Below are 17734 nucleotides of genomic sequence, written 5' to 3'. Positions count from 1 at the left end.
CCAATAAGGATGTTTGGCCATTCAAAGTAATGAACGTAGAATGTTCTTAGAGATGGGAAGGGTCTAGAACAGAGTCATCTAGTCTGTTTTTCTGCCAAAGCAGGATTGTTTCCTATTGTACATTTACAAGTAAGAGTTCTAGTCTCGTATTTAAATTATCCCAAGTGGCAGGGGTTACACTGCTTCCCTTGGGAAATTTTTTCCACAGCATAATTCATCCCTTCACTTTCCTTAAGTTCAGCCTTCAATTCTCCTCTCTTAATTTCATCCTATTTTTCCTCTGAATATCCCCTTGTACAAATCTTTTTCAACTCTGCTGAAAACGTATCCCTAAATAAATTTTCACAGAACACATTACTGGTGCCAAGACAACCTCACAAATTTTCTTTCAAGTAATTCCTCATTCTTTTCATACCTTACTATTAAGTGTGATGAGACCCTTGTTTAACTTTTCTCCCTATTGACACATTGTAAAGGAACGCACATCATTGGCACAAATCCTTTCTGTCCAGGTCTCTCTCTCAGTTACATGGCTGTCAATCTGTTCTGTGCAGTGGACTACTGCACACATATACCAGAGCTCAAAATATAGCAAGTTATACTCACATTTTAGCAATATGATACCTTTATTAAATCACCAAGTGCCACCCAGCAGGAAAATCTGTCTGTATAATAGTTGCAAAATATTCATTATTTAAAGGATTACTAGGGATTTCCCCCCTAGAACATTTATTTATTTATTTAGCACCATAACAAAAAATGTTGGTTTTTTTGTTCCCTCTTCCCCCCCCCCCAGATTGCTTTAATTTTTGGTCCCAGTTTTACCTAGGAAGGTTGTAATTTTCTTTGTAACCCAATACTATCTGATTTTATTATTGGCTTTCTGTATAGCATAGTAGTAGCTGAATTAATCACTGATTCATACCAAATGTAGTTTATTCCTAGTTACTCTGTTATCCATGTTTTCCTTGTTTGCTAGATGGTTGATAAATCACTTGTATTGGGATTTGATTTTTGTGTTGGTGACATTTATATGCCTATCGTAATATGTTATCAGATCAGAGACTTTATTTAAAGGTCAAAGAAGATGCTTTTCACTGTGAATTAACTTTTAGCAAATAGAATTTAAATCAAGATATCATAGAATCACAGGACTGAAAGGGACCTTGAGAGGTCTTCTAGTCCAGTCCCCTGCACTCACAGCAGGACAAAGTATTTTCTAGACCATCCCTGACAGGTGTTTGTCTAACCTGCTGTTAAAAATCCCCAATGATGGAGATTCCACAACCTCCCTAGGCAATTTATTCCAGTGTTTAACTACCCTGACAGTTAGGAAGTTTTTCCTAATGTCCAACCTAAACTGCCCTTGCTGCAATTTAAGCCCATTGCTTCTTGTCCTATCCTCAGAGGTTAAAAAGTACAATTTTTCTCCCTCCTCCTGTAATAATCTTTTATGTACTTGAAAACTGTTATGTCCCCCTCAGTCTTCTCTTCTCCAGACTTAACAAACTCAGTTTTTTTTCAATCTAGACTTTTAATCATTTTTGTTACTTTTCTCTGGACTGTCTCCAATTTGTTCACATCTTTCCTGAAATATGGTGCCTGGAGCTGGACACAACACTCCAGTTGAGGCCTAATCAGTGTAGAGTAGAGCAGAATTACTTCTTGTGTCTTGCTTACAACACCCCTGCTAAAACATCCCAGAATGATGTTTGCTTTTTTTTGCAATAGTGTTACACTGTTGACTCATATTTAGCTTGTGATCCATTATGACCCCCCCAGGTCCCTTTCCACAAAACTCCTTCATAGACAGTCATTTCCCATTTTGTATGTGTGGAGTACTTCACATTTTTCCTTATTGAATTTAATCCTATTTACATCAGACCATTTCTCCAGTTTGTCCAGATCATTTTGAATTTTAATCCTATCCTCCAAAACACTTGCAACCCCTCCCAGCTTGATATCATCTGCAAACTTTATAGGTGTATTCTTTATGTCATTATTTAAATCACTGATGAAGATATTCAACAGAACCAGACCCAGAACTGATCCCTGCAGGACTCCACTTGAAATGCCTTTCCTGTTTAACTATGAACCAATTATAACTACTCTCTGGGAATGGTTTTCCAACCAGTTATGCATCCACCTTCTAGTAGCTCCTTCTAGATTGCATTTCCCTAGCTTTTTGTTATGAGACGGTCATGTGAGACAGTATCAAAAGCGTTACTAAAGTCAAGATCTACCACATTTACTGCTTCCCCCAAGGCTTGTTACACTGTAAAGAAAGATATTAGGTTAGTTTGACATGATTTGTTCTTGATAAATCCAAGCTGACTGTTACTTATCACCTTATTATCTTCTAGGTGTCTTCGAATTGATTGCTTAATTATTTGCTCCAGTATCTTTCTGGGTACTGAAGTTCAGATGACTGGTCTGTAATTCCCTGGGTTGTCCTTGTTCCCCTTTTTATAGATGGGCCCTTTTCCATATTTGGATCAATATTTCTATATTTGCCCTTTTCCAGTCCTCTAGAATCTCTTCCATCTTCCATGAGACTTTTTGAAGATAATCGCTAATAGCTTAGATATCTCCTTAGTCAGCTCCTTGAATATTCTAGGATGTATTTCATCAGGCCCTGGTGACTTGAAGACATCTAAATTATCTAAGTAATTTTTAACTTGTTCTTTCCCCATTTTAGCCTCTGATCCTACCTCATTTTCACTGGCATTCATCAACTATACAGCACTCAGGAAAACAAAGCTAACAGGAATCTATAAAATCTGTGCTTAGTTATATTTCCTTGAGCTCTAAATACTTATCCCAAGTCAAGTACATTTTTCTTACTCTTGCCTTTATCCACCTGCTAGTTCAAATTCCTCTCAAGCACCTCTCAAGCTTTCACCCATGAAGCACCCCTTGCTTGGGAAACACTTCCCTGTACAGTCAAAGCTTTATCCCCCAAATCTCCCCTTAAAACTCACTTCTGCCAGGATACCTGTAAAACTCTTGCAAGTGGGTAAGTGGCTGGTATGCTGAGACTGTCACTTTTTTATACTATTCATGATTACTTTTCTGTGTAACTTATTTACCAAAATGCTCTTATCTTCACTCCATATTTGTTACATCCATCTCTTGTATCTTATCATCGGCCTGATCCAATGCCCAGCTAAAATTAACCGAAGGGTTCCCATTGACTCCAATGGACATTGGATTGAGCTCCTCGTGTATATATGGTAAGCTCTTTGGGGCAATGCCTACCCTGTGGCACTCTGATCCCTGTTCAGAACCTCTCAGCACCCACACCAGCATAATAATTAGAAAGTACTTTGGCATTCATGTTGTTTACTGTTGGTTTTATAATCAGTTAGTGCTATAGCAATACAGTAGAGTCTGTTTATTACTGACCCCTCGGTTGCCAGGAAAATGTGTTATCATCTGGCAGGTGCTAATAAGTGGAAGACAGCTTTGTGGGGCAGCAGCCAGGGAAGGAGATGCTTGGGAGGAGCCTTCTCTGGATTCAGTGCTGGAGCCTGGCTTGTGGGCAGGAGAGCAGCAGGGAGGGTGGATGCAGCCAGGAGACCAGGGCTTTCCATGAGGAGCAGGGGCATTGGGGTCTTGTGGGGCTACACCATACCTCTTCCTGCACTCTCTGGGGTTGGGACTCAGCATGTCCCCAGCATTTCCTTCCCTGCCTGCAGTCATCCCCCCCCCCCAGCAGCATGTAACCTGGAGAGCACAGGAAGAGATATCATGCAGCTCCAACATCCAGGCTGCAGCCCCCATGACCGCTATTGCCCTGCCAATAGCCTCCCTTCCCAGACCACTTCCCAGACCACAACCCCTTACCTCCTATGTGCAGTTTGGTTTGCGGGGCTTGAGGCCAAGAAGGAAGCGCTGGGACAGGCTGGTCACCGGCTGCAGGCAGGTTTGCAGAGCTGCAGCCAGAGAAGGCACATGCCAGTGCTTCCTTCCCTGGCTGCAGTCCTGAAAACCTGCCTGGAGGTGGGGACCTTCTTTCAAAAAAGTTCCAAATAAGCAGTATGTCATTGCCAATATCCAATTTCTATTAACATTAACATCAGTGGGACGGTTTTGGTTCCTGGCAAAATGTTGCTATTAAGAGGAAGTTAACAACACCTGATTTGCTATTAAGCAGAATCTACCGCACTAAAATATTGGCTCTAAATTAATTCCCATAATGTTTGCAGATTTTTTAAAAAATCAGCAAAATAATATACAGTGATTATTTGCAGCAACATACCAGAGGCAGCGCTAAGCCAGAGAGCGTGGCCAAGACTATGAAAACCAGTTAGCACAAAGTATGGCCAGCCTCTCATGCTACAATAAAATTTCTACATAAAAACAAGCTAGTCAGCTGTACAGATATTGTCTCCTCAGTGGGAAAGGATATCAGGTGATAAGGCATGCCTTCACAGGCCAGCAAATTTTAGTTACACATTTGTCTATTGCAACATACTTACTTTTAAGAGACACTTGCTCCTGTCTATTTGATAGAGAGGTATCCCCTCCAGTTTCATTAACATTGGGAACAAGATTTCACAATGGGCCATACCTCTGCCAGTTGGTGCAGTAGGGCTAATTAAGAGAATTCATAATTATACATCTGAATTATATATCTGCCTAACTCAGAGGCAGAAAAATAATCTGCCACTGAAGCTGCTGAAATTTCCTCTGAAACAAAACCAGCAACTTTTCAAAACCAGCAACATTTCAACATATCCCAAAAACTCTGACTCTTTGACTGTGCACAGCAGATATCAGAAATGCAAATTAATTCACTTTGGTGCAGTTGAATTACATTACATCTGATAGGGAACCAAGTGTGTAATAAGGCAAAGTATAAGGATGATGCAGGCTGAAATTTACTGCTGTTTGAGAGACAGTAAGCTTTTTCCTAGACATAGGATATTTTTGGAGGCTCTAAGTTTGCCTTCTATTTTTTGATCTATTTACTTGTGGTATGGCACAGCAGTTCCCAATGTATCTAGGCTCAGCTTAACAGTAAAGAGAGATAATACAGGATTGTTTTGGAGGTTTCCAATGCATTTCCCCTTACATCTAGGTGAATTGCATGCTTCAGTGTATGCTAATTTGTCAGAAGGAAGCTATTTAGTTAATCGACATACCATTTAGTATTTACCTTTAAAACTTCGAGTGGATGTTTTCAAGACCTACTGGGATTTACTGTGGCATATTTAAATCACCACTGAATAACAGTTCTGTAATGTTCTACCTGAAAGCTATGCTTGAGGAGCAAGAGGAAATTTGCTGTAGTGATGTTTCACAGAATGTACAGGTCCAATCCTCAAAACTCTGAGTTATCTATGACTGCTTGGTCTTTAAAACTCTAGGAGCTGGTAAGTAACTGTAAAAATTCTTTTTCCTATCTTATGCCACTCTTCAGGGCAACTGCACCTGTATCCCCCACCCCACCCTGATCCCTTGAGAGCACCCATTCTAGGTTCCTAGCTCCTCAGTCATCACCTCTCTTGTGCAGAGACCCACATCTCTCCCCCTCCTGACTGGGGTCTTTTCAGGCTGCCTACACTGTGATATTCCCAGCAAGCCAGACTGACTAAACAGGCCAGTATCTATGCTTTGATTTCTCCCCAGAGACTGTAATTGCCACCAGTTATAAATTATTATGCAGCCCTTTCTGAGCAAGCACATTTATTCTTAAGGTGAAAGGAATACAAAACACATATTAAAAACAAAAAAAAGAACCTACACACATGCTAATAAGCTGACCAGAGATCATCCCACAACTCCAATAAGGGCTCTGGCAGATGTCAGTCCTTCAAATCCCAACACCAAGGTTTTTTTGTGTGGTTACAAGTTTGTAACAGCCTTAGCACAGAACTAGCATGCCCATGAATGGGTTAGGTCATGTCTACACTATCCATTATTTTGATAAAACTTATGTTGTTCAGGAGTGTGAAAAAACACATCCCTGAGCAACGTAAGTTTCATCAGCATAAACACTCATTTGCACAGCTCTGTGTAGGTGGGTGATGATCTCCTGCTGACATAGCTACTGCCGCTTGTTTAGGTGGTTTTATTATGTCAATGGGAGAACTCTCTCCCGTCAGCATAGAGATGCTACATGAGTGATCTTACAGCAGTGAAGCTGCATTGGTACAGCTGTATAAGCTTGCTAGTGTAGACATGACCTTAATCTTTCCTTTATACAGCTTGGGCCTGTGATCTTGAGACTCCAAGAACAAATAATCAGCAGACAATGGGCGTCTCCTCAGGACATAGCTTCAAAAAGCTGTTTTTTTGTGTAACCAGAGGTGGAGAATTTGCATTCACTTCCCCCTAGAGATTCCCAGAGTAAACTACTTGACACTGTCTATCCCAAAAGTCCATTCTTGTCTGGTACATCGTTCAATACAGTCCTTTGAAATTCATAACACTTCCTGGGGTTCAATCACATTTCCCACTAGAGAGATTACATACAATATTGGCCCACAACAATACATAACCTTTGCATTTGATACAAAAACCTCTAAAGATACTTAAACTTAATTCAGTGATGTTTTTCAAGGATATTGCAGGAAATTGATGCTTCTGTCACACTATCCTCCCCTTGCCATCAGTTCCACACCTCTTTATTCTGCTCTCTCCTTGTGATCAAGAATATGCCCTCTTCTCTAATCCCCAATCTTCCTCCCCACTCAAGAGTGAACAGCTGGCTCATTCCCATAAGCTCCTCTCAGAGCACAGAGTTGCTCCACTTCCATCCCGTTCTGCCCTTGGCTGCTTTTAACCTCTTCCTCCAGTGCTGCTACCTTCCTAAGGGGTGGGAACGGGTTGCAGTTATCAGGAATGAACTGGTAAAACCTGGAGAATTCCTGGCCAAACTTGGACTGTTGGCAACTGTGATTAGGTGGGCAGAGCCTGTGAGGCAAGCTGGGGTCCCTGGAAAGGACTGGCTCCACCCAACAGTTCTGCCCTCGCTCCTTATGCCGCCAGCCATAGAACTTTCCATCGGCATGCCCCCAGTGCTCCTCACTGTCCGCCCACTTTCAACTCCTCCCCCCCCAATCTTTGAACGCTTTAAACGCTTCAGGATTGGCCAGTGTCCTAAGGTTTAAGGCCCTGATTCAGCAAAGTACTGAGGCGCATACTTAAAACAATCACTCAAGTCCCATTAATTTCAATGGAATTACACCAGGGATTCGTCTGTTTTCCTAGGTGTCTTGTCTGTTACTTGTTTTTCCTGAAAGAAATGTCTATTTCTTGATTGTACACTACTGAAGACCTGATCCTGTGAGGTGCTGAGTCACCATCTCCAATGTGCTTAGCACCACACAAGATTGAGACTTAACCTATTGGTACCATGAGTCTTCTAATATCCAAGGCTGTGGATGACATAGTCAGTCGCTAAAAGTTGCTGGGTCCAATGACATACACCCAGCATCTCCAGTTAAGACACTAGTTATCATCAGAATATTAGGTGACTATGCTACCATTTAAAATAACTATCTGGAGATGTGCTACAGTTAGAAAATGTACAATTTTAGTATAGTTTGTTTCTGAGTTTGTATCTGTGACTGCTTGTTTGGGCCAAGTTAATTTATAATCTATATAAATCACATGTTCCACTGTGATTTTCTCAGCCATCAGTCTCCTAACAATCATATTGGGTAGTTTGTTTTTTCTCCTCGACTTAAAATGAACCCTAGCTTAAATGTATTTGTTGTTCCTCTATAGTGTAATTACTGTACACAAACAAAATTGGGACCAACCTGTGACAGCAAAATTTATCAACAGAATCCTGAACTCAAAATGTAAGTGGGCTTGAAATCTATTTTCCTAAGTAACTGCAACTGCTAAAATGGAACCTGCTTGTTTAAATGGTCAGTTACCTTCTTGTTTGTTTTTAACCTGGATCACTAGCCAGCAGCTTTCCAGGAAATCTTGTAATGATATACACATTACAAATGTGAATAAGTAGGCTAAGTAGGAAATCATGGAAAGCTTCTGCAGCAATTCGCTTTGTAAACTGGCATTTGTGGACAACACTGATCTGCAAAGAGACCAACAAAGTGTCTCAGTTGAGTGTGGAGTGCCAGACGCACTGCATGGTGTCCACCATGTGGTTATATTTAAAAATCATAGAATATCAGGGTTGAAAGGGACCTCAGGAGGTCATCTAGTCCAATCCCCTGTTCAAAGCAGGACCAATCCCCAACTAAATCATCCCAGCCAGGGCTTTGTCAAGCCTGACCTTAAAAACTTCTAAGGAAGGAGATTCCACCACCTCCCTAGGTAACGCATTCCAGTGCTTCACCACCCTCCTAGTGAAAAAGTTTTTCCTAATATCCAACCTAAACCTCCCCCACTGCAACTTGAGACCATTACTCCTCGTTCTGTCATCTGCTACCACTGAGAACAGTCTAGATCCATCCTCTTTGGAACCCCCTTTCAGGTAGTTGAAAGCATCTATCAAATCCCCCCTCATTCTTCTCTTCCGCAGACTAAACAATCCCATATATATATATAAGAAGTGGCAAAACTACAGGGATCTGAGGGATTCTACCTCATCTGGAAATCCCTGCTGAAGGTCTAATGAGCTTGGTGAGGTTCTCCTGCATCGTTCCATCACAGGGAAATGGTGAGATCTGTAATGGAATACAAAGGTATGAAGCAACTGGGATTCCAGCCAGCAAATCCTGTTGATTCTTGTGGTCTGTGCCTCCACATCAGCCTCGGGGTCTGCTGCTGTTCCCTGGGAACACACTTCTACTGAACCTGTGTGCCAGGGACTATCCAGGTGGTACATGCCCTGAGAATCCCCTTAAACAAGGGATCCCATCACAGAGGGTGCTTAGCAGGAAGTTAACAGTGGCTTCTGGCTGTATTAATACGCTAGGTCTATTTGTGCTAGGTACTTGGGGGCAGAAGGTATGCACTCCTACCTTTCCAAGCGCCTGCCCCCTCCCCACTAGGAGCCACCAGGGTAGAGGATGAGCCTATTCCATGGGAGATGATGGAACTCAGTAAGAGGACCCTTGAAGAGATGTGCTCATCAGCGTAAGTAAGGTTTGCACTGTTGTTATGTGCATAATTATAGTTACTTTGCACTTAATATACTCTGTCTGGAGAAGACATAAATATGTTTGGCTTGATGTATATTGTCACCTTATCTGTTATATATATATATATAGAAAAAAATTCCATATCTTCAGAACCCTTATTGGAGTCCCAGAATAGGACTCAAACTGCCTTGAAGAAAATGAGTTGAGAAGTATTTGTAGGGGAGAGGGGAAATGATCCAAACAGTAACACATTCAGTCTCCTTAAAAAGCCAGAGTAGTTAAATTTAATGAAAAGGGAAACAAATTTGATGACTACCACAGTTATTTAATGGAAGATAAGTTACTAGCAGTGATAAGAAAATTGGTTGTGTTTTTTTTTTACATTTGCAAGGGACATTCCAAAAGGTTTGTCTTGTTGCACAGATCAGATTCAAATGGTGTAAAGGAATGACATTTCATGTTCCTGTTATTTTAATGACCACATAGGTTAAGCTGTGGTTGAATTTTAAATATTTTACATATTTTCCTCAATGTGAGAGATTTGTAATGTAAATGTATGCAACTGCCATCAATATTCTAATGAGCTCAGTTTATTTTTTCATCACTTTCTTCTTTTAAATTAAAAATAAAATATTAAGAGTTGATGGGACTGGTAGAACATAGAGTTCTTTGAACTATCTGAATTGCTCACATAGTCAGTTGTGATCTGATAGATATTTTTAGGACTTATTATTGTAAATTTCAATTGCTTGACATTTTCCCCACAGTGGTTCTTCAATGATAGAGCAGTACAAATTGCATTGAGAAACTGTTATTTTTTACACTTATATTATAAGTCCTGCTATATTATAATGTGTGTAGATCACAGTGGTTTTGCTGGTCTTTGTTAGTACTCAATCCTGCATTCCTTATACAGCCAAAATTCTTATTTAAATGCCAAAAGAAAAGGAGTACTTGTGGCACCTTAGAGACTAACAAATTTATTAGAGCATAAGCTTTCATGAGCTACAGCTCACTTCATCGGATGCATCCGATGAAGTGAGCTGTAGCTCATGAAAGCTTATGCTCTAATAAATTTGTTAGTCTCTAAGGTGCCACAAGTACTCCTTTTCTTTTTGCGAATACAGACTAACAGGGCTGCTACTCTGAAACCTGTATTTAAATGCCAGCATTCTGGTTAGAGGGTTTCAGGCAGCTGTTTTCTTCATCCCTCAGACAGTACAAAGGCAACACCATACTGTTTCATATTTGCCAAATGCATAGCTTAGATCACTATTTTTTCTTTCATGTCTTTCTGTTATTCAGCAGCTAGTCTTCACTCTCACTATTCACCTGTATTCAGTACCATTTCTGAAGAGCATATGCCCTTTCTAGCGTCTTCTTCCCTCCACTGCTCTCCATGCCTTAGCATCCTTATTTCTAAATAGAAAAAGGCAGTATATGTAGGCAAGATATGCCAGCACTATTGACGTGAATGGCCTTGACTACACACAGAAATGCTTGTTCTGATACAACTTCCCATATTTAGGCAAAATAACAACGTCTCTCTAAAGATGAGTGTAAACAGAAACTGATCATCCATGGCACGAAGTTGGCCAAACTGGGTTTTTAGTCAGATTTCCCCATTGTTCTATCCTATTCTGAGAAATCCCAATTTATTCCATAGTTATGTTCAACACAAAATCTCTCTCCCACACTTCAAGTTCATGCATGGATTTGTTCCTCCACTTAGTGAATCTCATCTGCTTCAAGTCTCCAAATCTTTCTATTGGGTGTGCTAGGTCCTGCTCTGAAGCTATTTTCACTATCTGTAATACCCCCTCTGCACCTGTTGCCCTTTCTATTTCAGGGATAAGTAGCTAAGAAAGGAAATATGACCTCTTCCCAGGAACGTCAACCAGAATTTGGACTGCAATAAATGTTGGGGTAAGTAAGCAAAAACCTGGGGATGTTCTTTGGAATTTTATCTTAAGTTATCCAAGCTCTTCTAAACAAGCAAAGTCTAAGTTAGAATTTATTTAAGCCAAACCTGTACATAGATTTCAAAGTCTCTTTTTCCTTTGGACAAGACAGAGTCAGAAAAATAATTGGCTTTGCCAAATGAATACACAGAGCATCTAAACCTAAAAGTTTAAATGCCTCTCTTAAGTGCCCCTTTGTGGTACAGTCAAGGAATCTTAAGATGTTCTGAAGAACATTTGACCATATATGCACTTGAGGTACAAGAAAAGTCATATCACATGCCTTTCAGTACAAATAAACTTCATTCAATGTGCCAGCAAGCTTTAACCACCTGCATAGCAGTAAGGTGATCACTAATACCCATGAAAGGATAAGACTAAGGCACAGGTTGAGCATAGCACATAAGCTTTATATACTTACATCCATCTTTTCCAGGAAATTACTTAAAGCATATTAAATACCTACTTAACGAGCTGTGCCAAACAGAGATGGACTTAAGCTCATGTTGACATGCTTTGCTGAAATGGGGCTTAATGCAGCAAACTTAGTGCCAGAGGTACAATCAGGGCTGTAGAGAATAAGTGTGAATTACTAGGACTAGTACAGTAAGATTTCAGAGTAGCAGCCGTGTTAGTCTGTATTCGCAAAAAGAAAAGGAGTACTTGTGGCACCTTAGAGACTAACAAATTTATTAGAGCATAAGCTTTCGTGAGCTACAGCTCACTTCATCAGATGCATCCGATGAAGTGAGCTGTAGCTCATGAAAGCTTATGCTCTAATACATTTGTTAGTCTCTAAGGTGCCACAAGTACTCCTTTTCTTAGTACAGTAAGAACTCAAATACTACAGAGATGGACACAGTATGAGAACTTGGACAGAATAGTAAGGCTCTGATACACTAATATTGATACTACCATTTTATGCCAGTGTAACTCCACTGAAATTCAAGGAACTATACTGGTTTAAAACTGGAGCAATGCACTGGTGAATCAAGTCTCCACAGAACTCTTGAAAGTTTCCAAATGTTTTATAAAGAGAGGTGTCACTGAATAATAATAGCAGGCCTACCTTCAGTGGGTTTTCTTCTTGTGCGTTTCCCCCTGCTCTGACTTTTTGTTGTATATTTGTCCTGAAAAAGAATTAGAGACATTGGGAGATAAAGGAGCAGAAAAATAGAGAAAACATGAATTGAATGATAAACTGTTACTGAAATATTCAGGTATCTGTGGCTGTTTTGTATTCATGTATTCAAGTTCTTTTCCAGCCTGAGACTTGTGCTTTTGAATATCTGTTTATCTAATTAAGCTCACAAGACTGGAGCTGAATTCAAAATACTTTTTTATGCAGGTTTATTCACAAGGGGGCATTACTCAAGCTCGCTCAGCACCAATCTGGATTGGATTTGTTTCCCCACATTGGAAATGCTTGGCTGCATCAGTCCTAAGGAATTAAAGCTCCAAAGGCGACATACCAAAATATAAGGCCAAAAGCATGTTGCACAAGAGCAGTTAAAAACTGAAGGGATGGAAAGAACCTGGCAAAATATAAGATTGGATGTATCCTAGAATGTTGAAGCAACAGCCAAGATGCTAGTGATAACATTTTACAAACCCCAGAAATCTGGTAAGGTGCCCGAGGGAGCAGAAGAACGGGAGGGATATTCTGATTCTTCAGGAAGAGTCCTGCTAATTATACATTACTTATTCTGTCTATAACCAATGTAAAACAGACATGACCGGATTTTCTGGCCTTTACTTTGATACTGGGGCTGGGGGGGGACATTTGGGAGCACACAACACCAGGAACCCTTCCCCTGCAGAATGGACACATCATTGACAGTCTCTGTGCTGTCCTCTCTGCAGGAACTGCTCCCTGCTAACAACCACTTGGGTGCAAACCACCCCTTCCCTAGAATCTGGAGAAGAAAATCTGTCTCTCTTCTTCCTCCGCTACTTTACTTCTGCTAATATCCCTCCAAAAGAAATTGTAATGACTTGTGAGGTTACAGGGTCCATCTGCAGACCAGTGTCCAAAAGTTAAAGTAGTAAATGATCTGCAGGTCCAGCTGCATTGGAATACTTTTTTCGTATTCAGCTCAACGTGCAGAAGCAGTCAAACAGAACATTAGGAACCATTAGGAAAGGGATAGATAATAAGATAGTAAATATCATAATGCTAATATAAAAATCCATGGTACATCCATGCCTTGAATAGTGTGTGCAATTCTAGTCACACCATCTCAAAAAAGATATATACAACTTGGAAAAGGTACAGAGAAGGGCAACCAAAATGATGAAGGGTATGGAACAGCTTCCATATGAGGAGAGATTCAAAGGATTGGGACTGTTCAGGTTAGAAAAGAGACAACTGAGGGGAGATATGATAGAGATCTAAATAATCATGAATGATGTAGAGAAAATGAGTAAGGAATTGTTTTTACCCTTTCACATTACACAAGAACTAGGGGTCACCCAATGAAATTAATAGGCAGCAGATTTAAAATAAACCCAAGGAAATACTTCTTTGCACAACACAGTTAACCTGTGGAACTCATTGTCAGGGGATGTTGTGAAGGCCAAAAGTATAACTGGGTTCAAAAAAGAACTAGATAAATCCATGGAGAATAGGCCCATCAGTGGCTATTAGCCAAGATGATCAGAAATGCAATCCCATGCTCTGGATGACCCTAAACCTCTGACTTCCAGAAGATGGGACTGGATGACAGGGAATGGATCACTTGATAAATTGCTCTGTTCTGTTCATTCTGAAGCATCTGGCACCAGCCACTGCTGGAAGACAGTACACTGGGCTAGATGGACCACTGTTCTGGCCCAATGTGGTCATTCTTATGATTTATGCAACCAGACCTAAGATACGAAATCTGATTAAACTGGGATAGCCAAAGGTATACATTTTTATATCAAAAGCAACTTTTTGGTAATACATTATTAAAGTGTATTGGACACATTTTCAAACTTTAATTATGGAAATGCTGTAAATCCATATGGAACACATAATATAGTGTAGGTCCAAAATAGTCAGCTACTGTTGCTAAACATTAATATATTGTAATTTTAAATAGAATCTGGTTTACTGCTGAAAAATGGCTGCTTGATAGTTTGATGGGATTTTAATCTATTCAAGACTATTGATCTTAATCTTTGGAATATATTTTGTTTGCTTTACATAAAGCAGTGAACAATCTAGAGGATGAATTACTTTGTTGAGTCTTTTGAAGCATAAAGTTCCTCCATGTAGTTGTAGCTGTATTGAAGCTTAAAATGTTTATATCTTTTTGTACTACTTTGAGGTCAAAGCATAACATAAAGCAGCACATGTGAAACATAAAAGAGAAATATTGTGTCATACAATTTGTAACAACATAGTACAAATCTCATTGTTTTAAAACAGAGATTGGTTCATCAGAAAATCCTGTTCAGAATTAACTCTGAAGAATCAGGGACTCAATTTGTACATCAAGAAAAGCACCAGAACTGTGGGTTAGTAACCAACAACGTACGTGCTTTTGAGTTCTGTCTCCTTGTGTTTTCCTTTTGAGAGGAAGTAAGCTGCTAGACTCAATCTAAAACTTGGAAAAGATTTTCCATCAGACCCAAATGTTCCTATTCAGGAAAAAGTAAATACACTAAACATTAAGAAGTCAAACAGAGCCATATATACCACTAGTAAGAGGCTGTAACCCTACTGACCGTGATGAGGGTGAAATTTCCATCAAGTCTTGAATGTTCAAGGTTAAGACAAACACAACCACCAAAGGGACAATTCCTAGGAATGGAAAGTTTAAGTCCTAGTGATTTGGCAAATTTAGAAATGCTATGCATTGGTTTTAAAACATGTAGAAATGTATGGGACTATGATTCCTAAATATCACCCTCAGACTGATGTGGAAGTAAAAACTCTGGATTAAAATCTCTGTTTTATTTCATCTCAACCTCTCTTTTCTTTTCTCAAAAGGGTTTTCACTGAATGCTGAGGACAGGAAAGAGGAGTCTGAAGAATGGATACATCCAAGTGTTTTTTAATGATTGATAAAAAGAAATCAAAAGAAAGTTCACACAGAAATTTCAGTTAGTATTTTTTTTGTTCATATCCTCGGTGGTGCTATTTTATCTTTAGTGGACAGACTTCTTTCCAGCAGCATGTTGTTAACTGCTCTAATTAATGTTTGTAGAACACTTAGATTATTTAAAGTTTTAGTTGCAGTAAGTTATTGCAGAAAACAAACGATAAGCACTTTGAAAATCTGGCCACTTGTGTACACTTGTGTTTGTTTTCTGGAATAATTTAGCTTACTTAGCACGTCTAGATTAGATGTATTAACATCTGTGATGTAGACCTGGTCTGCTGAGCTCTTTTGCAAATCTAGCCGTGAGTGTTGCAATGGGAGATGCTAAGTGTTTTCAAAACTTTGGTCTTTATTTAAAATATCTAAATGGTAGCTGAGCTGTTTTGAAAAGTTAGTCTTGACTGTGCATGCTGAGTGTGACCAAGAGCAATTTCTTGGACAAACCTTATTGAATTAAGTTTAATACCTTTGGGTCCATTGTATTGAAATGAAATTGTTTGTGTTATTGTATGTAGCTTTTCTAGGAGACTGACTAATGTACACCTTGAGGAAACTATAGGAATTTCCAAGACTTGTTTGGGACAATACATGTGAAGTAGGTTTCCTAAGATGTACTTGGAAAGCCTTTAGAAGCTACACCTGGGGAGAGAAAACCATTGTCTACTGATTACTTACTCAGAAACTGCAGATCAAAGACCTAAAATTGTATAAAGGAGGGAATAAACTTCTCATGAGGGTGCTAGTTATGTGCTGAGGCTGTTATGAACTTGTGACCATAGGAGAGAGACCCTCTGAGGGGTTTGCAGGACTATTTATCTGTCAGAGAGCATGTTAGATTTAGAGTGATCTCTGGGAAGATTATGAGCAAGTGCATGGGTTCTCTCATATTCTTTTTAAGATGTTTTCTCTGTGATACTTTTATCCTAAGAATAAAATTGCATAGAAAGAGCTGTGTAGTATCTTAATTGTGAGCAGTTCCGCAGTTGTTAGACTCTGAAGAGAAAGCAAACAGGTCTGCTTAGGAGTCTGTCTTTTGCTGGGAACAACACAGTAAAGGCATCATGGTTCAGCCTGGAGATACCCCACTTAGAAGGGAGAGGGGGGGAGAATGCAGGTCTTCTCTATCCAAGAGAGGCAACAGCATTGGGTGCTGGAAGCCTGACAGCGAGTGCCTTGCTGGACTACTGTGGGGGAAATACAAGTGCAGTTGCCCTAGATTTGACATTTTAAAAAAATCTGGCCTACAATGGCTTCTGAAAATCTTCTGACAGGATGGGGTGTCAGGTAATCCTGTACATTTGCCAAGTTAGCTGTGTCTTTTTTTCAGGTAAGATATTTCCTGAGAGGTGCTTTTTCAGGTCTCGGGTTGCTCTCCCAGTAGAAGTTTAAGGAACGCATGGAACTTTCACACAAGTTGGGACAAACTCAATGTCCTGGCTAACATTCAGTCTCTCTTGTGCTCTCACCCTAAAATTTTAATTCTAAGACTTCCTAGGTGCTTCAGTTGCATAATCTCAATTCACTAATTTATAAAGCTTTGGGGGTGTCTTAAGGGTGAAAGGCTGTACAATGACATCTTTTACTACTGTGATGGACTCTCTGCCCCAATGAGATTTGCATCACAGAACACATGCACACGCCTTGCAGCTGTCATTCATCTGAAAGCAACATCTGCATGAGTGAGTCCCTGTGGTTACTTTTTTCAGAGTAGCAGCGTGTTAGTCTGTATTCGCAAAAAGAAAAGGAGTACTTGTGGCACCTTAGAGACTAACAAATTTATTAGAGCATAAGCTTTTGTGAGCTACAGCTCACTTCATCGGATGCATTTGGTGGAAAAAACAGAGGAGAGATTTATATACACACACACACAGAGAACATGAAACAATGGGTTTATCATACACACTGTAAGGAGAGTGATCACTTAAAATAAGCCATCACCAGCAGCGGGGGGGGGGGGGGGGAAGGAGGAAAACCTTTCATGGTGACAAGCAAGGTAGGCTAATTCCAGCAGTTAACAAGAATATCAGAGGAACAGTGGGGGGTGGGGTGGGAGGGAGAAATACCATGGGGAAATAGTTTTACTTTGTGTAATGACTCACAGTAAGCATTAGTTGGGGTCACTCCATATTAAAATACCTCAATCTCTTTAGGGGGGAAAAAAAGTATCCCTCTCAGTGTGATCTGATACCTGCGGTACCTTACTGCTTTAGCACATATTCCTGCCTTGGGCTTTACTTTTGACAGTGAGTTTACAGACACACTATACTTTCTTGCAAGCTGTATTTTTATTTTGCATCTTAAAATGTGATTTTGCGACCATGTCAATTTTACCGCAAGAGCTAGTTGATTCATCCTTGTTTTCTCCTATCCTCTGAGTGTCCTCTTCATAAAGTCTTGCTTAGCAACCCTTCCTTTCAGCCTTTCCTGAAGCCCCAGATCTAGAGAGATGAATGTCACTGATAAACCCTCCATTAGTGTGTGCTGGGATATACCTGAACTTTGAGATTAGGGCTCCTCATCAGATCATAGCCTTAAAGAAGAGAGAGCTCAGATTCCACCCTTAGAATGAATGATTGAGAGAAAAGATGCAAGGTCAAAAGGCAGAATTTCTTTTAAAATT

At 40.0% G+C, this 17734-nt stretch overlaps 2 long non-coding RNA genes across 2 annotated transcripts in view; one reads left to right on the top strand and one right to left on the bottom strand.

Moving 5' to 3' along the window:
• LOC122461014 overlaps positions 1 to 12215 on the bottom strand; it is a 59287-nt gene extending 47072 nt beyond the window's left edge. The window contains exon 1 of the long non-coding RNA XR_006282692.1: positions 12096 to 12215. This is a non-coding gene — a long non-coding RNA (uncharacterized LOC122461014). The remainder of the gene's footprint in view (positions 1 to 12095) is intronic.
• A 2221-nt stretch (positions 12216 to 14436) lies between these two features.
• LOC122461037 lies at positions 14437 to 15892 on the top strand. The gene is made up of 3 exons (XR_006282725.1): positions 14437 to 14527; positions 15003 to 15115; positions 15630 to 15892. It is a non-coding gene; the product is annotated as an uncharacterized LOC122461037 (long non-coding RNA).
• Positions 15893 to 17734: the final 1842 nt, after the last annotated feature.

The sequence above is a fragment of the Dermochelys coriacea genome, chromosome 7 (assembly GCF_009764565.3).
Source record: "Dermochelys coriacea isolate rDerCor1 chromosome 7, rDerCor1.pri.v4, whole genome shotgun sequence".
NCBI lineage: Eukaryota > Metazoa > Chordata > Testudines > Dermochelyidae > Dermochelys > Dermochelys coriacea.
This window is presented reverse-complemented; position numbering and strand designations above follow the sequence as displayed.